Source organism: Nycticebus coucang, chromosome 8 (assembly GCF_027406575.1).
Source record: "Nycticebus coucang isolate mNycCou1 chromosome 8, mNycCou1.pri, whole genome shotgun sequence".
Taxonomy (NCBI): Eukaryota; Metazoa; Chordata; class Mammalia; order Primates; family Lorisidae; genus Nycticebus; species Nycticebus coucang.
This window is the reverse complement of record NC_069787.1, coordinates 119,545,685-119,554,269: the sequence shown is the minus strand read 5'-3', so window position 1 is coordinate 119,554,269 and position 8,585 is coordinate 119,545,685.

Below are 8,585 nucleotides of genomic sequence, written 5' to 3'. Positions count from 1 at the left end.
GTAAGTCAGATGTTTGTAACTAGGAGACTGCCTGTATTTAAAATTTCCCTTTCAATAGAAAACTTTATTCTGGATATCCTAAGAATTTCATATTTTTAAATTGTGTTACAACTTTCTTATTTCATCCTTAAATATTTTGAAACCTTTTATACTGATTCATATTTTGCTCATTTTTTTGAGTTAAATAAACTGTCTCTAGAACTCTGATTGCTGTGCATGTGACTTTTTCTTTATTCTTTATTTCCATTCACTTTTTGCAGACAAACATCTAAGCATGGGCAATTCTTTGAAATCTAAAAAGATCATTAAAATAGCTATTTGAAACAGAAGTTTCCACACCTTTAAATCAGTAATTATTTTCCAAATAAAAGCATATATTGTATCCAGTTATTTAAAATAGCCAGAATTGCTATTTTTCTAGTACAAAGATATTTCATAGATCCAAAATTTCGGTATCACTAAATAACAAGTTTTGGTAAACAGAAAAAGTTGAAAATTGGAGTGACATTTACAATCGTATCTGACTCAACATCTCACTTACTTTTACATTCATTTTTGTAATTTGCCGCGGTTACACACTTTCACAAAGATATGTAGTTGCATATCCTTAAGTTCATCTAGAGGCTGCAGAAAGGAGGTAGTCGGCCATTTTTACTTCATTGTTAAATCACGGACAACATCTACCCTCTGTTCGCATTCCCCTGCATGAAAATAAAATTCAGACAAGAGGCTCACAGAACTTCCACTGAAACCTGTGAAAGATCCTATCACCATCTTCATGCTACCCACTCTCTTGCTATTGCACAACTCCCGCCTGGCAGTGCCGAGCACATGCACAGTGCAGAGGCCTCTGAGCCCTCACGTTTAATTGGATTTGGCACATGTGTGCTGTGGCGGTATGTTCAGACATTTTCATGTGAAAGAGCAAGCACGGACCTGAATTTCTACAAGAAACAGAAAACAAGTTTTACTAATCTATGCACATTTGCAAGAAGTTCAAATAGATACTAATAGATCCTAAGTCTTTTTTTCCCAAGGACTGCACTCAAGCAGGTTCACGTAGAACTATTTTAATGAGCTAAATGTGTTTTCAAAATGCAGTTTGCAAAGCCCTAATCCCCTTCTCTTTGTGGGTGAGACATTGAGTCCAACGGTAGTTAAGCAAAGCACACAGAGAGCTCCCTTTCCATCCCTCGTGCTGTTCCTTAACTGGGACTCCATAACCCTCCAGGCCTAAATGGCACAAACTTACCCATCTGCAGTAATCTTTCTCTCTTACATCTTTTCCATGAAGCTTTCTTTTTCCTCAGATATTCTCTCTTCTGCCAACCCTGTCCAAACATTTGAAATGCACAGTGCACTTAACGCGTTTCCTTATTTTATCCTGTACGTAAGGGAAGAAACTTCTTGTACTTCATGGTAATTCTTGCTACACCTAACAACAGGCTCTACACATTAATGGCATCAATTTAAAAATAGCTCCATTTACTTGTTCACCCAAACGTTTATGATCCTCAATAGGTCAGTCACATCGAAAAGGCTTATACTTTGCTTGATTTCATGAGTGTTTTCTGCAATCTCTTTCACTCTCTTAGAATTCTGTATATTTCTTCAAAGGCTTCCATCTGATAATATTTTTTTCAGCTGATTTAGTGCTTTTTAATCCAATTGTCTTAACAAATGCTATTGTTGAACTTGGCAGCATTTACCGTAAAGAAAAAGATGCTACAAGAAAGAAAGGTGTCAGCAACGTGAGACTTGCCCGTGTGCTTTTACTAAGGAGGTGGTGAAAGATTAAATAACTGACATGAGACTTTGGGCCCAATTATACTAAATGAATCTGTCTCTTGGTGTTTGCCACTCTCGGTTTGTACGTTCACTCTCAGCTGCGTAGGGTTTCGTGTTTTTCAGGATCTCCTCAAACAAGCGCAAGATAGTACTTATCTCAAAATGTCATTTTGTCTTTTGTTAAACGTCTGCCTCTCCAGAAGCAGACAATGAAATGAAGTTTGGCAAACAAAGGTTTTCCTTGTTGCTGCTTTTGCTTTATTATTATTTTTTTTAGGAATCAACATCTTTGAAGAGGAAGGGCAAAGAGGAGGGCAGGGCAGAGGTAAAAATCCCTAGGAAGGGTTTAAGAGTGGCTATGGGCCATCAGACATGGTCTACACTAGGCTGAAATGGCCTAATGGCCCTTTATATGTTTATCTTGATCAGTCACCAGGTGTGTCTTGCCTGGGAAAGATGTGTCCTTGGCAAGATGTCTCTCTCCAGGTTTGTCAAACTCCAGTGAAGCTGACAACTAGACTCCGTCTGCTAGGGCAAAATGTCCCTTTCTGAGGGGTCATCTCAGTGGCCTATCTTTGTGTCTACTACAGCTCTTAATAGAACCTCCTCTTCCCAAAATAAGAAAAATGATTATTTTTTATTTCTTTGAGACTAAAAACCAGAGACAAATGGCTAATTGCTGTCTAGCATTCTGCCGTCCCACCTAGGCTGCAGTTAGGGAGCACCCTAACCCCCTCAAGCAGACTTTTGGGAGATTATTTCCCTCCAGTTAGAGAATTGTGATTTCACGGTGTTGATTATGCCCGGCTTCCTAGGTCTACACAGAGAATCCTGGCATCACACGACATTGGTTACGTTGAAATGCCCAAACTCCAAACACCAAACAAGTATCAGGCTTTCTTAAAAATTTAATATTTTCAGGTAAGCGGAACCAAGTAATTAGCCAGACCACAGGAGGATTTCATTTCTCTGGATATATCAGCCATTTTTAAGAGTTGGGATTTCAGATCATTTTTCTTGAAAATGTGCAGTTATGACAATTTGATATGAATGATGAAAAATTAATATTATAACTGTTTTTTAAAAATCATAATCAGTGTTTTTACAATGAACCAGTCCTTCCTTACAGTCTATTTTTCTGCTATTCAACTGTATTTCAATAACATCTGATGCTGAAGTCTAAATGAGAAAATGCTATAATGTTTTAATCATACAAATATCACAATAATTCTGCAATATCCATTGGTATCTAGAAATCCTAATTCAGAGTTCTACTGTCACCTGGTCTACACCATACTGAATAACTTCTTTCTTAGGCTTCAGCATATATTTATGTTTTAAAGTCAAAAGGAGAAATACTTTACAAAGTAGTAGTTTGGGGAGATGTTTAATTCACAGTAATTATTCCATTAGTTGAATCTTTTGCTTCTTCTTTGTAGTTTTCTATAAATATTATTTTGAGAATTCTCAATTATTAAAACTCCTTAACCTGGGTCAGTGTCCGTAGCTCAGTGGGTAGGGTGCTGGCCACATACACCAAGGCTGGTAGGTTCGAACCTGGGCCTGCCAAAACATCAATGACAACTGCAACAACAACAACAACAAAAAAATAAAATAAAATAAGAGACTCTTTAACCTGAGATTGTGGATAGATTAAGAGTCAATTAAAGATATCTCTGGAGAGGTCAGAGATATCTTCAATGCAAGATATGTTATAATAGTGGAAGACTGTAATCACAATTTTCTTAGAAAATTGAACTAAGTTACAGGTAAGATGTTGCCTGATTATTTTTTTTCAGCCACAGATATTTTCTGTTCTGACCTCTACATTTCTGTCCTGTCAACAGAAACTTGTTTTATATTCTTTTTTATTTTTAATTTTTTTAACTTGTTTTATATTCTAAAGAGCAGATCTTTAAATATGTATTGAAAATGTGCATTGAATATTATCCAAGCCTCAGATCTTAACAAGTGGCCTTCTAGTTGGTGTCAGTGACATAGGGATTGTTCTTAGTCTTTTATCATCAGTATTCAATAATTTTTAAAATAAATTTAGGATGAATGAATAAACATTGGGCTTGATTATCAGGGGATCTAAAATTTCTTTTCTTTTTTTATTTTTTTTGGGGGGGCAGGTGTTTTGTTTTGTTTTGTTTTGTTGAGACAGAGTCTCTATGGCCCTGGCTAGAGTGCCGTGGCATCATTATAGCTCACAGCAATCTCAACCTCTTGAACTCAAGAGATCTTCCAGCCTCTGAAGTAGCTGGGACTACAGGCTCTCACCACAATGCCCAGTTTTTGTTTTTGTTTGTTTGTTTGTTTTCTATTTTTAGGAGAGACGGGGTCTTGCTCTGGCTCAGACTGGTCTTGAACTCCTGAGCTCAGGCAATCCACTAGCATCGTGTTCCCAGAATGCTAGGATTACAGGTGTGAGCCACCGTTCCTGGCCCACCCAGAGAATATTTTCATTGAAACACTGCACAATTGTCAAGGAAATATGAAAGTCATTCTTCATTCTGATTCATGGGACAATATTCTAATATGTATACTTGCTTCATGCACAAGATCAGCATTCCTGAATTTGAGAATTTTAAATAAACTATTTTTGAAGTTTTATTTTAATGTGAAGGAGTGTTTCAAAGAGTAACAAGTGAAGGTTCCTAAATGGAAATACTCTATTACTGTTATTCCATCCATATATATCTAATAAAGCTATTCTCAAAATGAGAGCCTTCCATACCCATTTAAAATAATTTATAGTCCATGATAAAATTAACTGTATGGAATTATGCACAGCATAGGGGAAGCTGTCACTTTCTTCTCCACTTCTTAATTCACAGACTAACATAAAGCTTCCTGGCCAGGGAAGACCTGTGGGATGCCAGCTCACCGCACATCTCTGGAGGGTCTTGATTTCTGTGCAGTCCAAATGCAGGCTACACCCCAAGAGTGATATAGCATGTACCCACAACTGTGGTGCTAGTACACAAAATGAAGAAAGATACTGGTGAGGGCCCAGGACAGAACAGAAACACAAAGTATTATTAATAATTAATCAGAGTTAGTGATTTGAATCCTATGTCTCTTTATAGTTAGGCTTGGGCATGCTTCAGACACAGATTCAGAGAAAAGATCATGGTTACAAAGAAATGCTTACAGCTTGTCCAGAAATCCCAGCAGGATCTTTTTATTTCAAGAGGAGGGGTATCAAAGACAGATAGCTTCTTAGAATTCACAATGTCAGTTACTACTGATGTTAGAGCTACATAATCTGGACTTGGAAACATATCACAGAGTCTTCTCGATTTGAGATCACATGTTGAGAGACGGGAATGCTGCTGCCAACTTCAGACAGGGCGCAGAGGATACACCAACATCAAGCAGATGGGAAAAACCTGCAGTCCTGTACCAGTTACCTGGGAAGTGTTCTGTTTGGATTCTTGTTTCCACTTGGCCTTGGCTCTCACAACTTCCTTTCTTCTTTTCTGGGAATCTTCTTCATGAATTGTTCTATATCTTAAAGCATAGGATGTGAAGCTGTAATACATAAATTTGGATTAATTTTAAAAGTCTCTTACCATTTTAATTCCTGTTTTTACAGGCCTGGATCCAAGATTTCATAGGTTTTTTAATTTAAAAGTGATACTTTTAATATGCTTATAAGTATATATCTTTTATGTAGGAGAATAGTTCTCTGTGTGTGTGTGTGTTTATTCTGTTCTATTAAAAATGCAGGAAAAAAAGTGAAGAATATGTTGACTCATGGAATTGCAAGAAACCCTCAAAGGAAAACTTGTGATCTTTTTTGGAAAAAAAATATGGCAAGGTAGAAAGCCAGGACCATTTCAGGCATTAAAGTATTCTTTAATCTGTGCAGAAGAGATGAAGTGAGCTTATAAAGCTGCATAGCCTAAAAGATAACAGCACAATGTTAGTGAGAAACAGCATTTGTATAACTTCTTGATATAATTCTTTTTCGCTCTTTAGCTGTGTAATTTGGGCATATGACTGTGTCAATTTCCCCTTCTGAAAAAATGGAGATGATAATACCTTATAGGGTTACAGTGAAGCTTACATAGGATACATGTAAAATGATTAGTAGGAGATCTGGAACAGGGTGAACAACAATACATGTCAGTGATGCCATTATCAGGGGCCACTTGGAATGATCAGCATCTAAGTAAAAGCTAAAACAATAAATGGGACGAAGGAGTAAGAATGCTCAGCCAGTCCAGAATGTTTAAGGACAGTTGGCCAAGGACAGATTTAGAGATGTTTGAGGGTCATAGGAGAAAGAGCTTGAGAAAGAACTTTGAAAAAATAGTGGAAAAATGAAAACTGGCAGAATACATGTTTTCGTTTTCTTAGAATCCCAGGATAAAGATATCGTCAGATGTAGTTAAAAAGGGCACAAGTAAGATTTAAATATATCTGTTGGATCTGGTAACATGGACACAGCCAGTGGCCTTGGTTAAGGTATTATCAAAGAATAGAAACAAGGAGTTGGCCTACACCAAGTTTTAGGGAGTTTGACCGTTGAGAAGGAGAATGACTGGTCAGTTTTCAATAGATTGGGTGAGAACTAAAGGAAAGAGATGAGGGCACCTAAAGGAAAATGAAAAAGAAAATTGGAGAGACTGAAGTTATGATGAGAGAAAGAGAGAGTAGAGAGAACACGAGGTAGAACAGGATCACAGGACAGTGAGCAGAGAACTCACCGACAGAGAGACAGTAGTTGGCCCGAAACAAGAAAAGACTGAGCACATCCTAGGGACAGATGTGCAAACAGGGAGAGATGAGTTTAGATGTAGTAAAGTAATATCTAATATGACAACAACAATAATGAAAAGAGGCTAAGTAGGTCCAGAGCAGACTGACCACAGCTGTGCTTTTCCTCCCCTCTCAGAACCCCATAAATGATAATACAGAAGTGTTCACAAAACAAAATGTAGAGGAAAATTACCTCTATACTTGGGTCATCAAAAGAAGTATCAGCTAATTTATTATGGAGGAAAGAAAAGGGAAAAATTTAGACAATAAAACAGAGTGACCCAAGCCGCACAGAACATGTAGAAAGGGACCTTCTCACCAGAGCCACAAAGAGCAGAAACGCCACTGAACTCAAATTAGAGGGGTTGGTTAGAGGCCCACACAAGGAACACCCTCACCAGTTAGCCCATGGCTTCCCCTCATCTACTCCCCTCCCACAGAGGCCTCACATTTTCCTCCTGGCAGAAAACAAAAGCTCTTGTCTAGAGAAAATAAACCACCATTGGCAAAAGCCAAACTTTCACGTGAGTGTTAGTTTCACAAATGAGATCCCCTCTTATTAAAAAGCTGACAAGTTCTCTGAGGTATCACCTAACACCAGTGAGATGACCCCACGTCACACAGTCCCAAATCTGCAGATGCTGGCACAGACGCAGAGAGAAGGCAACATTTCTATACTTATGGCTGTATTGCAATCTAATATAACCCTTATGGAAAGAAGTATGGAGGAGCCTTCAAGAACTAAAAGTCGACCTTCCATTTGATCCCACAATTCCATTACTAGGAATCTACCCAGAAGAATAAAAATCACTTTACCGCAAAGACATTTGCACCAGCATGTTTATTGCCGCTCAATTCACAGTTGCCAAGTCATGGGAACAACTGTGGCAGGTGGCATGGAGCACTATTCAGCCATAAGAAAAGAGGGAGGCTTCACATCTTTAGTGTTTACCTGGATGGAGTTGAAACACACTCTTCTTAGTAAAGGATCTCAAGAACGGAATTGTATTCAATACTAATATGAAACTAATGTGCGGACAACCACACTCCCACATGAATGATGAAATACAATTATGGTCTAGCAAGGAGGAGGGGAAAAGATGGTGGAGTAGGGAGGTCACTTGGTGGCACGTCCAGCAAGGAGGAGGGGAAAAGATGGTGGAGTAGGGAGGTCACTTGGAGGCACCTGACCTCATGTGCACAGCATGAGGGTGTTCAGCTGACCCCTCGGTGAAGGGCTCAACGACAACTTGAACCTTTTCCTACAATCAAAACCAATGTAACCTAAAAATATTTACCCTCATTTAACTTAAAATTAAGAAAAGGTTGACAACATCCTCTCTAACTTTAAAGCAAATTCTGATGATTGCATGCCTACCCCTTGTTATACATGGATTTTCTAGTGACTTTCTGTTCTAACAGGCCAGAGAGGAAACAGGTCTTTTCACGGAATTCAGTGGATCCACACAGACCTACCCACAACAATCAGCTCAGAGCTTCAGTCACAAGTAAAAGTTGCAAACAAAAGATCAACAGGCAAGTAAAGGGAGTCAACAGTAAAGAAGACCAAAACAAAGATAAAAACATGGCGCTGTTATGATGTAGAGAACAGAAAAGAATAGACAAGTTTCAGAAACAACCTAAGTGTGTATCACCAGGAGAATGCATGAAGTCTATGGTATAGACTTGGAAAGAATAAATTCTATTGCAAATGGAATACTATTCAGCCTTGAAGAGGGGAGAAATCCTGCCATTTTAGACACATGGGTGAACCTTGAGGATGTTACACTAAGCGAAATAAGTCAGTCACAGGAAGACAAATACTGATGATTCCGCTTATGTGAGTTATCTAAATAATCCAACTCCTAAGATCAAAGAGCACAGAGGTGCTTTCTGGGAGCTGTGGAGAGGAAGAAGTGGGTGTTTCTAATGAATGAGCTTAAAAGATCAGTAAGTCTACAAAGACCTGCTGCATAACATAGTAACAATACTCAGCAATAATATACTGGACACCTAAAAATTTATTG